Source organism: Ambystoma mexicanum, chromosome 5q, assembly GCF_040938575.1.
Source record: "Ambystoma mexicanum isolate Mex_15411 chromosome 5q, UKY_AmexF1_1, whole genome shotgun sequence".
NCBI lineage: Eukaryota > Metazoa > Chordata > Amphibia > Caudata > Ambystomatidae > Ambystoma > Ambystoma mexicanum.
Window position 1 is genome coordinate 391,348,634 of NC_090933.1, and position 19,350 is coordinate 391,367,983.

A 19,350-nucleotide genomic window follows, 5' to 3' on the forward strand; every position below is an offset into this window, starting at 1 on the left:
TGACACCACATTGTCCGTGCGAATACGAGCCACTCTGTTGGCAATGACCGGCCTGAACGCCTTGAGCGCTAGGAAAATCGCCAGAAGCTCCAGATGATTTATCTGAAGGAGCTTGTCTTGGTGCGACCAAAGGTCCGATACCTGAAGACGGTCCAAAATCGCACCCCACCCCAGAAGGGAGGAGTCCGTCGTGACTGACGCCATCGGGGCAGGGTCTCGAAACCCCGCACCCACCGACAGGTTGATTAGTGACGACCACCACCGCAGGTCCGCTCTCATGGAAGCCAGAATCAATATCATCTTTGAGTCCGGATCCACAGCCTTACGCCATGAACTCGGAAGAGCCGTTTGAGTCCGCCTCATCTTGAGTCGGGCAAGAGGAAGAGCCAATATGCACAAGGCCATGAGGCCCAGAAGCCTCTGGAACCACCAGGCCAACATGCTCTCCGACTGCGTAAACATCTGACACTTGGCCAACAGATATACACCATTCTGTCCCCGGTCAGGTAAACTCTGCAGTCGATCGTGTTCCAGCGAAAACCCAGGATAAGCAAGTCCTGAGAGACCGTCATGGAAGATTTCCGCCAGTTCACCGACAGCCCAAGGTGAAACAGGAGCTGGAGGAGAGACTGAAGATTGCATGCAGCTTTCAGCGGGCAAGGGCTGCGTAACAGCCAATCGTCCAAATACAGATACACATGGATACCCTGCAGACGAAGATGAGCTGCAATCACCGACATATCTTCGTAAAGACATGCAGTGCCGAGCTGAGGCCAAAAGGAAGCACTCGGAAATGGAAATGCTCCTCTCCCACAGAGAAACGCAGGTGTCTCTGGTGCTTATTCCAGATCAGAATATGCATATACACATCCTGAAGGTCACCACACTCAGCCAATCACCCATCTGCAAAGAGGACTTTATCCGACCAGGCGTGATCAGAATTTCTCTTGGGGTAGGAAAAGATCGAACTGGGAAATGTCTAGAATGGAGCGCAGGCCAGCCTGGTTGGATTTGGGCACCGTAAACAGTTGGGAGTAGAAGCCATCCCCTCGTTCCACTAGGGGAACAGGTTCCACTGCTCTGAGATCCAGTAACTTCTGAATCTCAGCCCTGAGGGAGGGCGAATCAGACTGCTGGAAAGGGAGGATTGATGGGTGCAGTAGGCGGAAGGGGTAAGCGGAAGCCTGCCCATGTGACTGACAAGACCCACAGGTCCTCGGTGATAGTCTGCCACGCCTCACAATGAGACGCAATGCGTCCTCCCACCGGGGTCTCGTGTGAGAGCAGAGAACCCTCATTTGGCTGGTTTTTCGGTGGCGGCACCACCTGAACCTGAGGAGGAGGCTGAGGAAAGGGAGAAAAAAGGATTCCGTTGCTGCCTCTGGCTGGTATTTCCCAAAAGGGTATTGACTCTGCGGGATTTCCGATCTAGAAAACCCCTGAAACCAGAGGAGGGGTGGGATTGTGACAACGGTCTGTGTCCTAAAGGGTGGTTTTACCAGGACGGACAAGGACTTGGCGGTCTGGGTGCTATCCTTCGTTTTGGTCAGCTCCACATCTGTTGAGGAGTGAAAAAGCTCCTTGCCGCGGCAGGTCCATAACCTTGTCCTGTACCTCCTTAGAGAACTTGGTGGCGTGCAGCCAAGCCTGCCGAGAGGTATCCACTCCAAGCACAAGGCCCCGGGCCAAAGTGTCACGTGATGAGCCGCGGCTTCCAGCAGATCTTGAGCCAGGACCCTGGCGTCCGACAATCCTGCCTTGAAGTCCTCAAGCTTTTCAGCAGGGATGAACTCCTCAAACTCCAACAGACCTTTCCACATTTTCATAATCGCCCCCGCTAACACGAGTTCTGCATTAGCCTGACGCAATTGCAGGGCTGAGTTAGCAAAAATCTTCCTCCCAAGGGATTCAAAAAGCTTATCCTCTTTGCCCAGGACATGAGTAGCCATCGTAGAAGAGGATGCCAGAGGCCTGGACTGCAAAGTGGCCGCAGCCACCACGGTGGAGGAGGCGGGCGGACATGATGCTAAGGCCACCTCTTCCGAAGAATGCAGCCTGTAGCGAGCATTAATTTTCTTATTGACAAATAGTCCAGAGTATGGTCCCTCCCAGACTCTATGGACCTCGGCCAAAATGTCCTTCTGCAAGAACAAGCCGGTAGGCTCCGAACGCGACAAGGTGAACTCCTGAAAGCAAGCCCTCCTGCGGAGCGGGTGCCTCGGGCACTGGAACATCCAAAAGACACATCATGTCCAGCACCCTGTTGTGAAAGGCTCTGATAGAGCAGGGCTGGTCTTCGCTGTCCTGATCGCCCTGCGTGTCATCCGACAAGTCAGGGTCCGGCTGAACCACATCGGGTACCACAACAACCTTGTCCACTGGCGACAACAGAGGCAAGGGTGGAAGAATAGGGGGAGGCCCCGCAGGCAAAGGCGGCGTCGGCAGAACTACCAGAGACGCAGGTGGAACAGACGGCACAGGCGGGCATATCTCGCTAAACAAGCCTTTAAAGTACTCCTTTCATGGGGTCGGAACGCATAAGTTTTTGAAACTTGCCAAAAAAGGCATCCTCCGCCGACGACTTTGGGGCGGCCGGAGGAGGCCTCTCATGAGGAGGATAATTCCAGGGACGCAGGGGAGAGGGTTGCTAAGAAGGCCCATCATCAGAGGTGTCCACATAAATCAAGGGTGCCAGCGAGACATTGTGCGGAAGGCACATCCTGGCGTTCCAGTCAAACTCGACGAAACGGATGTGCACAAGGAAACCGATGTTCACCTACCGAACCAACCCCTACACCTAACGCCGATGGCGTAGTTTTAAGGGATGTGTCCAAAATGGCCACCGTGGTCTTGGCGGGAACATTCACCATTTTGTCAGCACCCGAGGAGAACTGCGACACATGTGGAAATGAGGCAGGGGTCCCCACAGGCGGATCAGAGGTCTTCATTTTATCCTTAACACGAGGAACCTCGACCGAGCCGGTACTGTGTGGCCTAGGATGTTTTTGTGACATGATAATAGCCAGACTAGCCTTCGCAGGAAGGACCTCGACACTGCTGGTAAAGGAGGAATTACAGTTGGAAAATGTAATCCTTGCCTCCTCAACAGTTCTGGAGTCACCGCAAGAGCGGAAGCAATGAGGAACACCTTTCACCGACAAGGCCTTAACAGGCCTCTCAAAACCGCTGGTCACCTTATCCTCTAAACGAGGGACCTCGGACCAGAGTCCGGTAGAAGCCTCTTCACGCCGGGCCTCGAACTTTCGTTCGGTATCAACAACCTCAGCCGAGGCCTCGGGGCGCACCCCGGTACTTTTAAGAGAAGCTCCAATCAAGGAGGCCTCGGAGCGAGCTCCGTGTTAGGGAGAATTCTCTGTTTAGACTGAATTTCCTAACCTAGTGAGTCCCCCGCAGCAGCTTTGCTGGATTTCTGGAGTTTGTTTTTTTCCATCCTACCAAGAGTGAGACTCTTTTCTCCCATTCTTGGACATGAATGTGGTTAATTCCTGTGAATGTCAATGTGTTCTATGGGCTATGGAGTCTTTTACTCCATAGGGCCTCATGTGTTTTGCTATGTGTGTTACACCGCACCCTCCATGCCGTAACAGTAGGGTGTCCTAGAGGATCCCCAGCATAAACTCCATACCCTGGGACTGACTACTGTTTCCCAGGGCATGAAAAGTCACCAATGGCTTTACTAGACCTAAAGTTACTAACAGAACTAGTACAAACCATCCTATTGTGGACGTACCGGTAGGGGTAATTCGATTACCCCTGGGTCTGTTATTCGAGGGGGCACTGTCCCGTCCACCCTCGTCGAGTTTAGGCTAGTGGCAGTGGAAACTACTTTGTATATTCGATCCCGAATATATTCCTATGGGATTCTTCCCATTGTTGGAGGCTAATACTTTTTTACGTTAGTCTCTAACATACCGCCGGTTTATTTGTCTTAAATAATTCTACCGGTCGGTATATTCTGACAGAACTTGGTTTTTAAAATGGCGTCTGTGTTCACCTCTGTAATTCCGAACCAAAGGTTGAGCCCTTTGTTCCACTTTTGGCGGGCTTCTGCACAGAGGCCCTCCAAAGTGGTGCCATTCTGTCTGGGTACCACCGGGGGTGTGGGAGGGGGTTTAGGCACCCTGGACTGAGTTGCCTTGCCAACTCAAGTCGCACACTGGTGTGATTGGCCCAAGTGGTGAGCCACCCCGCTCACCACTTGGCGTGTTTTGATTGACAGCTAGGCTGAATGAATGGGAGTTTGCTGCATAAAAGCAGGGCTCTTGGGACTGGATCTTCAGAAGTCGCCACAGGACCTAAGAATCCGACGAGGGTAAAGCTGAGCCGACCTGCAACGACGACACCTCCGGTGGAGCCCTGCTGAACCGACTCTCCACTTCCCAACGACAGAGGAGATCTCCCTGCTGGAGAGTCTTCTTCCCCCGACTGGTGGGAACAACCAGTCCCTTTGCTTTTGCTTCGTTTCCAGGGCGTAGTGGTGGAATTGCCCGTGCTGAGCACCCCGGCAACCGAATAGCCACTAGCCCATACCGCGACCAAAAGGTGGTGCCTTGTGACGGAGCACTCCGCGGCTGGTCTCTTCCCTGGTGGTGCAACGATCTTCAACTTTCCTTCGATGACAGATCATCTCATCTCTTGGCAAAGCACCAACTTGCATCCACCACCAGGAACAACTGCCCCCGCCGGAGCTGTCTCTTCACTTACAAGGTACTGTGCCCGCCTGGCTTCCCTTGTGACGGTTAGCGTGAGGTGTCTTAAATCCTTACTTTTCCATTGGGTCGCCTCCGGACCGTCTTAAATTTTTGTTCTAAACTGGTCCAACCTTTCTGTGACAATTTGCTACAACGACTCGAAGTGCATTTCCACTGTGATACTTTTTGGGACATATCGCCTTGCCTCTCTCCGAGTGGGCCTGGGCTCTGAACTTTGTGATCCACAGTAGACCCTGCCTTACGGGCGTTGCATTTGCTTCGTAAAAGTGTTGGTACCGAGTTGGTTTCATACCCTGACTTTTCTCTCCCGTTCTAACGAATTTTAGAGTGCCATCTAGGTTAAAGCATTCACCTCTGTCTGCAAATAAGTGGTGCCGTTGAACTTAGACTTGTTGAAATATTGTTAGGGGATTGATATACTTATAGTAATTGTAATTGAAGTTGTTTGCCGTATCAGTGCCAGTGTGTTTTCATAGATGTGTCCTTAAAATAAATTATATATCTTTACACCCAAGCTCTGTTCCGTGTCTGCTTGTTCTACGGTATAAATTGGCCTATCTTGTATACTCCACATACTGCCTAACTTTTCTTGAGAGAAGTCTGACTGCTCAGCCACAACTACCAAGTGAATCTGTGTGGTACAGACGGCTACCAAGTGGGTTTACTGCCAAACACCTGTAGGCCTAAACCTTTTGCAGTGGTCACAGAGGGAACTGCACAGGTTTCTGCTTAACACTCCGGTACCCCACGACTCAGTAGAACTGGATCCATGTAGTGGTGGTTCTGGTCACAAAGACAGTGGGCTCCACAAAGAAATGCTACGAACAGCTTATGCACCATTTATTTCTATTCATTGAACAACTGTTGTGGCGAGAGAGTGGGAGATTATTGGGAAAGAAGTATTTTTGCCACTCCCCCCCCCCCCGCCTTCTCTTTTTGAAACTCCCTGCTCCCCCATTTATTTCAATGGGACTCCCAGAATATTATGCTATACATTTTGAAGCAAACTGATTTTTGAGGTAAGTGACGTCATTATAGCCTCACTCACCTGCTCATATCATTTGGGGTGTACTTGGTATTCATTCTCCCAATCTTTCTTTTTACATGGCAACAGAAGTCAACTTAAGTGCAGTGCTGCAGGGATACATTTTATCCCATCCTCTCCTCCCCTCACCCCAACCCAAACTACATTTAGGATGAGCACTAGTGCATTACCATGTACCTTCACTTTCATTATGATAATGCCTTTTGATTAAATATAATCCCAATGGGCTGCCAGTTGTGGTTTCAGTCCTGTTCTTTGTGCCATCCTTCTGGTTGGCCATCTTTCTGCTCTCTCAGCCGCTCAGGTCAGTAACTAATAGAATTAGCACTGGGGCGCGGGTGGATAGTGGGGCGAAGCCAATCACAGACTGAAATCTCAGATCACAAACTGAAATCTTTCAGCCCATGTGTCAAGACCGGTGGGGGGGGTCTGTACTTCCGCTCTCTATATGGTAGAGGAGAGGCACAGAAGACCCCAGCCAAGATTCTCGATTACGGTAGCGATGGACGAGCAATCAAGGCCTAGCTTCTCAGGAGGTGATGCAGGCTGGTTCTTAAGTACAGTGTATCCCCAAGCCCCCCACAAAGGAATGTCCACACACTGTATTACTGAAAACACAGTCTTTATATAATTAATATTCAAGGGTTATGTACACTTATCACAACAACGCACTTTGTGCTCAGGAAAACCAATAATGATAAATATCTACAATTCTAAAGTGGTACCACTAATATTAGACCTCATTAAAGTGCATTCACAATACTGTAAAAATGGCACACAGATCAATAAGAAGGAAACCAGCAATAGAGAGAGGAGAGATAAAAGATGGTTGAAACAATAGGCAGAATACTGGCCCTAGCTACTGGACACAGTTCTGTGTGGAGATCCCCCCACCTGGGCAACCTGTAAAATAAAGGGATATGACACAAGCCCAGTCCATATATTGTTCAACAGTCTTATTCTCTCCTACAATGTTTTTACCCCCCCAATGTACCTGGTGGAGTCGAGTTCTTCGAAGAGGCGTCGACAGATCCTTCTTGAATGACCCCCTTTTAAGCAGGAGTCACGGATCGTCGAGAGGCGTCGAGAAACGTCGAAGACCTCGGGGTTCGGCGACGGGGAATCGACGGCCCTTCTTGAATGCCTTCCCTTTCAAGCGGGAGGCACGGGGCGTCGAACGTCCGTCGACAAACGAGGTAGAACGATGTCGAAGAGGCGGCAGCTTCGTCCGAGCGGTGCTCGTCGGCGTCGGGGCGTCGGCGTCCTGCAAGGCGGAGGTGTGCGGGGCACCTCGATGACAATAGTTCTGGACCGCAAAGATTGTAGAGACGGGAGCCCAGCAAGGGCGTCGAGTCGCTCGAGTCTTTGGGATCGTGAGGTGGCGGGAAACCCACCGGCGGATTCTCCTCGGCGCGTTGGTCGTCCTCGACTTTCTCCGGCAGGGCAAAAGCGGTCGACGGTGCGGACGAGGGAGTCCTTCGAGTCAAATGTTCTTAGGCAAGGAGCGGACGGCTCCGGTCGTCGGCGGCTCGGCGTCAAGTGGCTCCCACGGCTGGGCAACACAACTTCGACGGGCCTCCAGCGGTTACACAAACCTGCGAACCCTGGTCGACGGCAATGGACTTCGACAGCGTCGAGGTCCGGGTGCTTCACTTCGATCTCCTCGGCGGTCCCGTCTCGGGTCGGCAGCCTTTCGAGGGTCTGACTTCCAGGGCGCTTCGGCGAAGATTCAGCGGTGCTCGATGGTCCCTCGGAGCACGGGAAGAGGGCGCCTTACCAGGTCCTCTCTCGGGTCAGTCCTCGACGATTTCGACAACCTTCAATTCCGTCGAAGCAAATGCCACAGCAAGTCGTCTTCTTCCAGCTGGACGTCGAGGATCAGCAAATCCAGTTACTCTTGAGTGGAGACTCAGCTTCTGAATGCTTCTGAACAATTTCCAGTGGTGAGAGGTCCCCAGATATACTATTCTGTCTCTCATCCACACTGCTGGCACACACACAGCAGCCAATCACACAGAAGGGCATTCATGCAGTCAGTCAGCCAATCAGGCACACAGTGCATTCAGGCCACACTCCTCCCTTTCAGACACTCACAACAAGGAATGTGGATTGGGACAAGTACCCAGCCATTCAACACTACACACTGCATTCAGGCCAGTTTCGGGCAGGGCTGTCTCAGTCTTTGTCTCTCATGCCAGAAACCAGACAACCACAACAAGGAGTGTATATTGGTCACACACTCCATTCACCCAGGTCCCACCCACAGGAGGTACCCACAACATACAGTCACTGGGAAGGCTCCAGTCAGTCTAGCTGGGCCTTCCCAACAACACCATATATGGAACTTCCACCCAACAGCCAGTCAGGGGGAAGGGACAGAGTCAGGGCTTCCCAGGACTTTGGGAAAAACAAGATAACAGGCAATAGAAAGCAAGAGGCCACAGGGGCCATCTTGTTTCCTATCAGGAATCAACTGATTCCAATGGCAGGGCCTGGGTATCCCAAAATGGAGGACACCCAGAGCACCTGTCAAATTCAGCATGGAGCTGCCACCAGCCCATACCCTGCTCTGTGGGCCACCCACAGGTGCCCAAAAACATACACTAGGGGCACAGGGTTGTACCCCTACCCATGGGTGCCATAAGGGTATCCCATGGGTCTGTTCACCAAACCAAAAGAGAGCTGCACTGCCAGGAGTCCCTCATGGACTCCTGGGCAGAAAACATGACAGAACACACGGTAAAAACAGAAAAAGGACAAGGATTCAGAGGCCCTGTCCCTCAGATGCATTTCCGGCATCACACCATGTTCCACAGAACCCCCAGGCTGCCTCCCCTGCCGTGGAGTACCATCTTCCCCCCACCCTCCCGTTTTTGTTTTCTTTTATCATTTCCCAATCCCCTTCCCCGCCCCACTTATCTTAATGTTGGGCGGCACCAGCTGCTGCCACAGCAGCTTCCCTCCTCCCTTTTCCAGTCGCAATGGTAATAGAAGAGGGGCTCTATATGGAGCCCCACCTTCTACAACCATGGCAACCATTTTGGATCAGTATTTTCATTCATTGACCAGGACGCACGCAGCGTCCCATTCAATGAATGGACATTTTGGGGGGGGGGGGGTTTTAAGCCCCCAGGTTACCGCTTCTGTAACCTGGGGTGCTAATGGCATTAACACCCCGTTCCAAGGGCTGGAATTTGGGTGGAATGGCCTGGAGCACTCAACCACCATAGCGTCGTTCAGGCCGTTACCATGGGCTTCCGGGCCGTTAGCTCGGGGTGTTAACACCACATGGTAACACATTTATGTGATGTTCCTGGAAGGAAGTGCCAATCAGTGCTTTTTGTACATGAATCCATGCCAGACCCATGCTGGAGAACAAGTTACAGGTCAGTAACTTGTTCCTTCTCCAGCATGGGGTCTGGCATGGATTCACATGCTCATGAATAAAAGAATACATAGCAGTATACACATGCACAACCACGGGAGGTGGCAACAGGCTCAACATTAAGCAATACAACTCAACATTAAGCATCTCTTACCTCCTCACCAGGCTCACCTTAAGCGAACAGGTTGCGCAGCACTGCTTGGCCGACACTGGACTCCTCCCTGGAATCCCGATCGACGCAGTAGAATCTTGTGAAGGTGTGCGTCGACCTCCACGTAGCAGCCCTGCAGATGTCCAGCAGGGGCACACCAGACAGGAACGCCATGGTAGCAGCGATCGCTCTGGTCGAATGGGCTCTCAGACGGCCGGGCAGCGGTCGGTTTGCCAACCAGTGACAATGCATGATGCAGCCGGAGAGCCATCTGGAAATGGAAGTCTTCGAGAGAGCCTTCCCTTGATTCACAGACCCAAAGTTCACGAATAGCTGTGACGTCTTCCGAAAACTCTTCGTGTGGTCCACGTAGTAGAACTTCAGCGCTCTAGCTACATCCAGCGAGTGCAAAGTCCTCTCGGCCCGCGACAAAGGCGACGGAAAGAAAACGGGCAACACCAAGGGCTCGTTAAGATGGAAGTCCGACGGCACCTTGGGCATGAAGGAGGGGTGCGTCCTCAGCACTATCCTTGTGTCATGAAAAGTCCAGTATGGAGGCTTGCAAGATAGGGCCTGAATCTCTCCCACTCGTCGTGCAGAGGTGATGGCCACGAGGAACGCTGTCTTCTATGACAGGAACTTCAAGGGCGCCGAATGCATAGGCTCGAATGGCGCTCCCATGAGCCTGGTCAGCACCGCATTAAGTTCCCACGGTGGGGCAGGAGCCTTCACCGGCGGGAATGCATGGAATAGTCCCTTCATAAATTCCTTTACCAGGCGATGAGACCACAAGGATGCCCGTCCCGTAGTCCTGGTATATCGGGAGATGGCAGCCAGATGTATTTTTATGGAGGCGTGGGCCAGTCCAGCTTTGGCCAGCGACAGTAAGTACTGCAGCACTTGAGGGGCCATAATCCGCAGAGGGTTAATCTACTGTGCACGGCACCAGACAGAGAACCTCTTCCATTTATGACCCTAGCACGAGAGTTGAGGATGCCCTGGCCTTTGCAAGAACCTCTCTGCAATCAGCTGGGGTATCGTAACCTCCAAACTCTAGCGCTGCAGGAGTCAGGCCTGCAAGTTCAGCGACTGAGTCGTGGTGTAGAATGGCGCCTCCTTCTCTGGAGAGAAGATCCGCGTCCGCCGGCAGCCTGACTGGCGGGAAGGTTGACAAGTCCAGAAGGTCCGGGAACCAGACCTGCCTTGGCCACACCGGTGCGACGAGGATCATCCTGCACCTGGACTTCTTGAGCTGGCCGATGAGGCGGAGCAGCAACAGCAATGGAGGGAACGCATATAGAAACAGGCCGTCCCAAGGGAACGAGAAAGCATCGCCCATGCTCCTCGGCTGTGGGGACCTGCTGGCGAACCTCTGGCACTTGGAGTTCGCCGCTGTCGCGAACAGGTTGATCTGGGGTTTGCCCCATAGTTGGAAGAGTCGATCCACTTGATCCTGGCGCAGTTCCCACTCGTGGCACGAACACAGCTCCCTGCTGAGTGAGTCGGCGATGGTGTTTTTTATTCCTGCCAGGTGGAAGGGAACCAGAAACATCCCCTGGGCGACGGCCCAGTGCCACAGATCCTGGGTCTCCTTGGATAGGGCTGGGGATCTGGTGCCTCCCTGCTTCCGTATGTAGAACATTGTGGTGGTGTTGTGGTGAAGATCCTCACCACTTTGTCCTTGAGGGACGGGATGAATGACTTGAGCGCCCAGAACACTGCACGGAGCTCCAAGATGTTGATGTGAAGAGACCTCTCCTCCGGGAGCCAAAGGCCTCTTGGGTGGAGATCTCCGGTGTGGGCCCCCCAACCCTCCAGAGAGGCGTCCGTAGTCACCGTCTCCTGAAACGCCGGGGTTTGAAAGTCTGTGCCCGTCGTGAGGTGAGCCCTGGTGCCCCACCATAGGATCGCCCGACGGAACTCCTCGTCGAGGGGGATCCGGTCCTCGAAGCAGCCCCCCGCCTGAAACCAGCAGGCGTTGAACTCCTGTAGCAGACGCATCCGAAGTCTGCAAAGGGGTACAAGGTAGATGCATGAGGACATCATCCCGAGAAGGGACTTGATGGACCTCACCCTGGCCACGTCCGTGGCTAACAGTCGCCGTACCTTGCCCAGGATGGTTTTGGTCCTCTCCTCTGAAGGGGACGCCAATTGCTCCACTGTATCGAGCTTCGCCCCCAAAAACAGTGCTACTTGCGACGGAACCAGGTGGGATTTGGGGTAGTTGATGGAGAACCCCAGCTCCGTGAGCAACCAGACGGTCCTCACCGTATGATCGATGGCGAGTTCCCTTCCCTTGATTAGCCAGTCGTCCAGGTAGGGGTAGACGTGGATCCCCTGCAGGCGCAGCCGCGCCGCCAATGGTGCCAGGCACTTGGTGAAAACCCTGGGTGCCGACTTTAATCCGAACGGTAGGGCTCTGAATTGGTAGTGGCGTCCTTGAACCACGAACCTTAGGAACTTCCTGTGCCTTTTTAGAATGGGGATGTGGAAGTAAGCATTATCCAGGTCCAGCGACGATAGGAAGTCGCCTTCCTCCAGCTGTCCCAGTACGTGCTGGAGGGTGACCATCCTGAATTTCTGCGCCTTGATGTATTTGTTTAACCGACGCAGGTCTAGGATGGGGCGCCAACCACCTGTCTTCTTCCTGACGAGGAAGTACCTTGAGTATACTCCAGAGCCCCGGGGCCTCCTGGGGACGAGCTCGATGGCACCTTTCTTGAGCATCGCCTTTACCTCCAACAGCAGTTGAGGGACGTGATGATTCTCCTTCCTGGCCACGGGAGGAATGCGAGGGCACTTCTTTAGGAATTCCAGCAAGTGCCCGTTGGCCAGGGTGTCCAACACCCAACGATCGGTGGAGATGTACTCCCACACCCTGATGAACTTCGTCAGTCTGCTTCCCACTGGGGTGCTTCGGTGGGGGCCGGACCACCCGGCCAGGTCTGTCGAGATGGACGGTCCTTGCTTCTGGGGTCCCGCACTCTGCTGAGAGGGCTCAGGCTTGGTCAGTGCTGCTTTCTGGGATTCCGGAGGATCTTCTAAAAGCTTTAGGCCAGCTTAAAAGTAACGCACACAAATCTGGTGTTCCTCTCCCTGGCTCTACGGTTTCCAGCAGCCACTCTGTGCAAATTCAACCAGCTCTGAGATGGATGTCCAGGTGGCTTACTTTGGAGTTGATTGGTCCCACCAACTCAAAGGGAGAAGTCGTCCTTGCACGGGCTTCTCTGTCGATGCGAACTTGGCGTTTCGGCACTGCAGCAGGGCTTCCCCCAGGCAAACCAACAGTCCAGGAGTTGCAGCAGGTGTCCTCTTCAAGCTCTTATTCGGTTCCTTCATCCAGTGGTCGATTCTGCCTTCAAAGCCAAAAGACTTGCCTTTTATTCAGTCCTCTCCCATTCATTCCAGCCTAGCTGTCACTCACCCAGCAGGGTGGCAGCAGGGTGGCTGCCCTTGCAGGACAGTCAGCCAGCCAATCACCACAGAGTGCATTTGGGTGTGCGAGGAGACTAAGCACGGAGTTTCGGGCACCTCCCTCACTTCCTGCCTACCCCAGACACTCTGGAGCCAGAGTCGGGCTTCACTCCTGAATCCCCCCAAAAAGCGAAATGAACAAAGACCAAACCTGGTTTGCCACGCAGAGAAAATCTCTAGAAGGAGCTTTCCACAAAGACATGGCGAAAAAAGAAGACCGGGAACCATTTTGTCAAAGAGGGCACTGCGCCATTTTAAAAAAGATGGCTCCTGCGGTTGCTCGCTTTACCTGAGCTGCGAACAGCAGCGGTAAATGCAAACCATGGTAGTTCAAAACGAAACCACTGCCTCCAGCCATTCAGTGAGGAAGGGTAACATAAATATGTTACATGAGCAGCTAGACAAAGGCGATACTAAGTAACACCTGCAGCATTCTATTGTAAGATAGGGTGTGCTGGGTCTAGCAAGTTACAATGCTAAGTAAAGTCAATTTCACTTTACTGCTCTGGGAAACGGTAGTTCATCCCAGAGAAGGTATTTAAACCTTGGGAAATCTTGAAAGACTTCCCTGTGTCACTGCACGGAAGGTGCTGTGTGACAATGTAAAAGATGATGCCTTAGGAGTTTGTCAGACTCCACAACCAAAAAGGAACACTGTGTATGAAACAAAATCCCATAAAAATACATGAGAGAGTGGGAAAAAGGGTAACACTCTCTCCAGGTGAAAAAAAAATCAAGTCCTCAAAATCCAGCAAAGTTGCTGGGGGTCTCCAAGGTGGAGAGAATTAGCACATGTATGAGAATTCTCCCCAACAGGGGGGAGGGGAGTGGGGGCCAGTTGGCTTCTTTTGAATCCCTGCAGACAACAAATGGGCTTCGCAAATCCAAACAGTCCCGTTATATACAAATGTGGACGCTATTGGGACCCAGTTCCCTGCCCTGGCAGAAGTTGCCCGAATGTTCGCCCATAGAACCCAACGTCTTTCCAAAATCACATCGTCATAAGGGCCACTCCCACCCTTTATCAGGTATTGACAGCATTTGGTTCCCAAGCACTATACGGGAGAACCGGATGGCAGATATCAGGCCATTAGACCCGGAAGACTGGGTGGAGGCACTTATGTTCCCGAGAGACATAGGTATAGAGGCTAGACTTCGACTTATCCAATTCAAGGTTCTACACCTGGTATACCGCTCTAGAACAGCTTTGGTTCGCTGGGGGAGCGACAAACCAGGATTACTGCGATGTGGGATGGAAGACGGGACCTTTTTTCACACGTGGTGGGAATGCTCACGAATACAGGTATTCTGGGGCAAATGTTTTGACCAATTGTCTAGACTCCTAAGCTTCCAAATCCTGAATGACGCTCGATTGGCGCCATTGGGTATATGGGGGGGGGGGGATTACTAAATATGAAAAAAACCACTAATATCAACCGCACTGGGGCTAGCTAAAAAGCCTATCGCCACACTGCGGGGTTCACTAGTCCACCCACGTCTTGGCCAATGGTCTGCTGAAATGTCATGATGTATGGCTCTGGGGAGGCGGATATACAACTCCAGGGACTGTCCTCAGAAGTTCCAGAAAGTGTGGGGCAAATGGGAGGAAGTGGGGTAACAGATTAACTGGACTAACTTCGGTGCCCACCCCCAGGCCGATGTGCCGGTTTAAACAAGGCTGAGCCTAATCAACCACAATGACTTGAGTTGATCCGGTAATGACACTATGGGCCGGGCATATGTCAGGACTAGGGCTAACCCATGAGAGCATAGGTGCAAAAATTAATAGCGTCTGGGTAAGACACGCCCCCCCAATCGGACTGATTTATCTATTTTCAGCCACCACTTGCACTGATGTGCCATGTATGTTGTGAACTGCACTGTGCTAGAAACCAAGCAATGGTATGCAATTGCCGATTATGTGAGTTTATCAAAATCAATCAAAATTGTTATATTTAAAAAAAAAATTAAAAAAAATGATAACTAGCACCTTGCGTCAGCTATATTCGGAGTATGCTGCCTCACTGTGTGAAGAAGTCAAGCTTTCTGGAGTTTGAGAGACAGGAGCAGAGTTTTTTTTATGGGAGCAAAAGCAGCCGTGCCTGAAAATGCTGCAGCATCCGTGTGAACGTGGGGGCTTAGGAGTTCCAGACTTTGAACTGTACCATCTTGCTTTTTCAGCGCTTCATTTGATATAGTTTCTGGAGGATTCGCCTGGTGTTTGGGCACAGGCGGAATAGAGTATGAGCATGCCGCTGGCCTCTGAGGCCCTTTAGTGCCAGGGCATTTGCCTGCAACAGCATCTGAGGAGGGTCTGGCACAAGCTTGAGAGGGTGCAGATCAAATGGGAAGTCTTCTGGCCACATTGGTTTTTGGGTGGTGTGCATTGGCTCTGAGACCTGTTCAAGAACGATGATTGGATTCCATTTGGCAGGCTCTCGATAAATATGGTTCTTCACGATTACACCTACGGTGTATATGCTAATTTAATTGTGTAAATACTAAAACTATTTGTAATTCATTGTAGGTTGCCCAACTGTTGTATGTGTGAGAAAAACCCTTTCAGGTCGACTAGAATCACTTCCCAAAATCACATACCAGTGCTAGTTCTATAAAACATAGCAAGCATTGCCTCTTGTTCAAAGCCTCTGCAAGCAAACTCAGCCGTCCGATTATATAGGGGGATGCTTTTAACCATGGCGAGCACACTGTTTTAAACATGTAGTTGCCATTTGCACTGAAAAGCCAAAACTTCACTTACTCGTCACACTATAAACAGACTTGCTCATACAACACTCACATTTAGGCCACACTTTTTTTGTTTTTTTTAACATATTTAATTTCTTGTAATTGACAGGTTGTATTTGGTCCTAAGTGTGATTTTTCGAAGGTGAACTGCCAGAGCAAAAGTGGGTGTCATTATCAAGTATGATGCAAATTCTGCCCCAAAATGCTTTTTGACCAGTAACAGCCAAGTTCTAACTAGGTGCACAAAACACAAGTCAATGCCACTTTCTCAAACAAAATCCTGGACTTACTACAGTCTCAAATCTCATCTATCCTTCTTGATTCTCCCTACATCAATCCCCGGGCCCCAACCACCTTCTTCCACTGCCGTTACACTGGGGTGCTGGAATCGCTAATCATTCCGCAACAAAATCTCATCACTGGTCATCTTGAATCTCATAGCACATCCTCCAGCACACTTTGCTCTCTTCCCCTTGACACCACTTCTCGCACCAAATCTGGGGGAAGCTAGGAATAGCAGCTGCAACAGCAGATGTGGCCTAGCTGGTTGCAGTCTGCAGGGACGGGGAGGAGTTTCCCTTCAAGAAGCAACAGATCCTTCTCTTCATCGAACCAGACGATGGGTTGGAATTTTTTGACAACATGATGAATATTGATGGACATCACATTCATAGTTCACAACTGAAGCAGTTTGTCCAACAACATGGTATGCTCAAACAGCAGGATCTCAGTATTGCTACAATAGGAACCACATAAGAAGTCTTCAGTGCACTTTCTCCACTAGTCCCTTGTGTTGGTTACCGCCATAGTGTTAAACGCCTTTTCTCCCAGCTGGTAAAGTTTGGAAATCCAGCATAAGAGCCCTTCACCTTCACTATCGGAACCAAAGGTGTCCTTTCAGTCACATGGACTTATATAACTGATGCAACAAAGCTTTGCACATTCTATGTGGATAGGTCCAAACTAAAATGACATGATCAATGATATTCCAAAAAGCAAGAAAAACAAGAGAGGTCAGTTGCACGTTTTAGATAAACATATAATGAAGCATTTGGGTGAAGAGAGAAGTAGTACTGTCGATACTAGAAAAACGTTTGGCGCAGATAAGAAAAGTAGTGGAGACATCAAGGATATGAAAATTAACATCCTTTTCCACTTTGGACCTTTCCCGGCGCCATTGGGGTGCGAGGGGAGCGGGGGGGTGTTGGATGGATGTCTTGGGAGCGCAGAGATGAAGTGGTTTTAATAGATTCTAGTTGTGTTGGAAACATTAGAAACATATTTACGGAGTTACAGGTTTAACACAGAGTGCAAAAAAAAAACTAAAAGTACTTTGTGCCTAGGATATTCTAATTGGTGAGCTAGACTGCAGTGAAGGGTTGTTGGGCTGCACCGTACGAAGGGCTGCGCTGCTGTCTGCACGATTGCCACATTCATGTCTGCCCTCGAGACAGACTACATTACTCATCTTTTGGAAACATGTCAAAAAAGAAATAACAGGCAGAAAAACAAGTGTGTGCGAGATTCCATGTCCATTGCAGGTTGTAGATCAAAATGTCAGCAGTCCAGACAAGGACACCCTGGACTTGCTGGACAGCAGCTGCAAATACTGTGGCAGTACAGAGGGCAGTTCCATTGCTGTAGAAGTTATTGTCCACAATGAATGCACTTGTCCAAGTAGTGCAAGTCTTTTAGGGTAGCCGAAAATAAAAGAAGGTTTATTATCAACTCATAGCAATGGCAGAGATTTTGGCCATTCATCTAGCTTCGAGAGCAGTGAAGCAAGAGTCCCGGAAAGGCTCTGATTTAGCATGCACGGAAGGAATTTGCATCATGATGAAACAGGTGATTAGGCATGTGTCCACCACTATGATGAAAAAGCAGACTACAACTGAGATAAGCTGTTTGGAATGCTGGGCAACATAAAAGGCTGAAAGAAAAAGAAAAGCAAATCGTACAACTGTGAAACTGAGCATAATCCCAAGCAAGGCGCTTGCTCAGGCGATCCAAGTACTCGAGACACCTCAGGAAAAAGGTCATACTGGGTGTCACCTTGACAAGGACAAAGTTGGTAATGTTGGGAGCTGCTGCAACGCATCAGAATATACTGGGCCATCTTGGTTTGATCACAGAAGTGGCGACGTATCTGTGTTCAGTGTCTTGAAATTCCTCCTTCACCCGATGCGATTACTGATGCAAAGACTTTAAAAGGAGCTCCTTGATGAATCAATGTAATTGGAGGAGGTGGTCTAGATATCGCAATATGAAATACAGGCATTTCTGGCAAACAGTCCTTTTACATCAACTGAGAACAGTACCAAAAGCACCTCAAGGAGAGGTTTAACAAAAACTGCTGCTTAAATGATCACAGAAGGTTGCGGTGGCCTAAAAGAGCACAAGACACTGGATTGTGGTTGAGGCGTTTATTGTGACACCTTACATAGACAGGGCATGGGTCCAGTACTCGCAGTACACTCAGTACAGTTGATTTCACTGCACTAGTAACCCAGTAGCTGGTCCCAATCACTTCACTTGCTAGAGCCCCCACAAGGCTTGCCTTCAGCCATGGTATTACGCTATGCAAGTGAGGGAACCTGCTTGTCTTTACAGGCTGCTCTTCAGGAGCTGGCACGCTGCTTATAAGGAGGAGCGCTGGGACACACCCGTCCTCCTGGTCCCTCGCGTCGTGTCTGGCGCACTTCTCTCTTGCTGCACGCTTTTCATGCGCGTGATCTGCCGAAATATGCTACTCTACTGAAAGGCTACTCTGCTCAACAGATCGTGTCTCATTGATTCACTCATTTCCAGGAAGATCTTAGGTCTCCTATGGAGGCCACGACGCATTTATCTTCCAGGTCCCCGGGATTCTTGGATCCAGAAACCTGGACATGCAGTCCGCTTGGGCATTCTTCCAGCCGGCGATATGGGTGATCTCATACGTGTACTCTTGCAGTTTGGCCGCAATTCTTGCTATTGTGGTCTTCATGCCTCCGCAGCTCAACATGTGCACCAAGGGTTTGTGGTCGATGACCAGGCAGAACTTTGTTCCCCACACATATGACCTGATGTACTCCATGGTCCAGGCACACGCCAGCATCTCCTGTTTTCTGGATCGAACAATGATTTGGATGCAAAAGCAACTATATTTTCTGTGGCTCACTTTTTTTGGGCGAGGATGGCGACCAAGCTGTATGCACTGGCGTCCATTGTTATGTACGTTTCCAATCCTGGGTTGAACGGTTTTAAACATAGGACATGCAGAATTCTCTTCTTCATTTCAGTGAAGGCTGCAACTGGCTGCAACTGGCTGCGATTTCCACTTGTAATCCTCTCCTTTCCTCAGGAGCTCTCTCAAGGGTGACATGGACTTGGAAAATCTGGAAACAAACTTTGCTTAATATTCTGCAAGCCCCAAGAACGACCAGAGCTCATTCTGAGAAGTTAGGGGTGGGGCATCAACTATGGCTTGCAGTAGATTTTCTTAGGGCTCACCCCTTCATTCGATATGAGAACCCAGGAAGTCCACTTCGTGCACCCCAAACATACATTTCTTGTAGCGTAGGTGTACTCCTGCGCTCTGTAGCTTAGAGGACTTCTCTCAGCACCCTGTTGTGGGTTTTAAAGTCCTTGGCGTATACTAGAATGTCATCCTGGAAGTAGGACACGTTGTCGATGCCGTGAAGCAGGGAGTTCATTATTTTGAATGCTGAGGCGGCCAACGACAAACCAAACAGCATGCATGTGTATTGAAACGTGGCGAACAGCGTGATGAACGCTGTGAGGGGGTGTGAAGTTTTGTGCAAATCGATCCGAT

General features: G+C 50.7%; 1 protein-coding gene and 1 pseudogene across 2 annotated transcripts in view; one reads left to right on the top strand and one right to left on the bottom strand.

Annotated features, from left to right (window-relative positions):
• The window catches only part of USP14 (ubiquitin specific peptidase 14), a 991,689-nt gene that overhangs the window by 671,274 nt on the left and 301,065 nt on the right, over window positions 1–19,350 (bottom strand). The window lies entirely within an intron of this gene.
• Window positions 755–17,593, top strand: LOC138498736 (gametogenetin-binding protein 2-like; annotated as a pseudogene).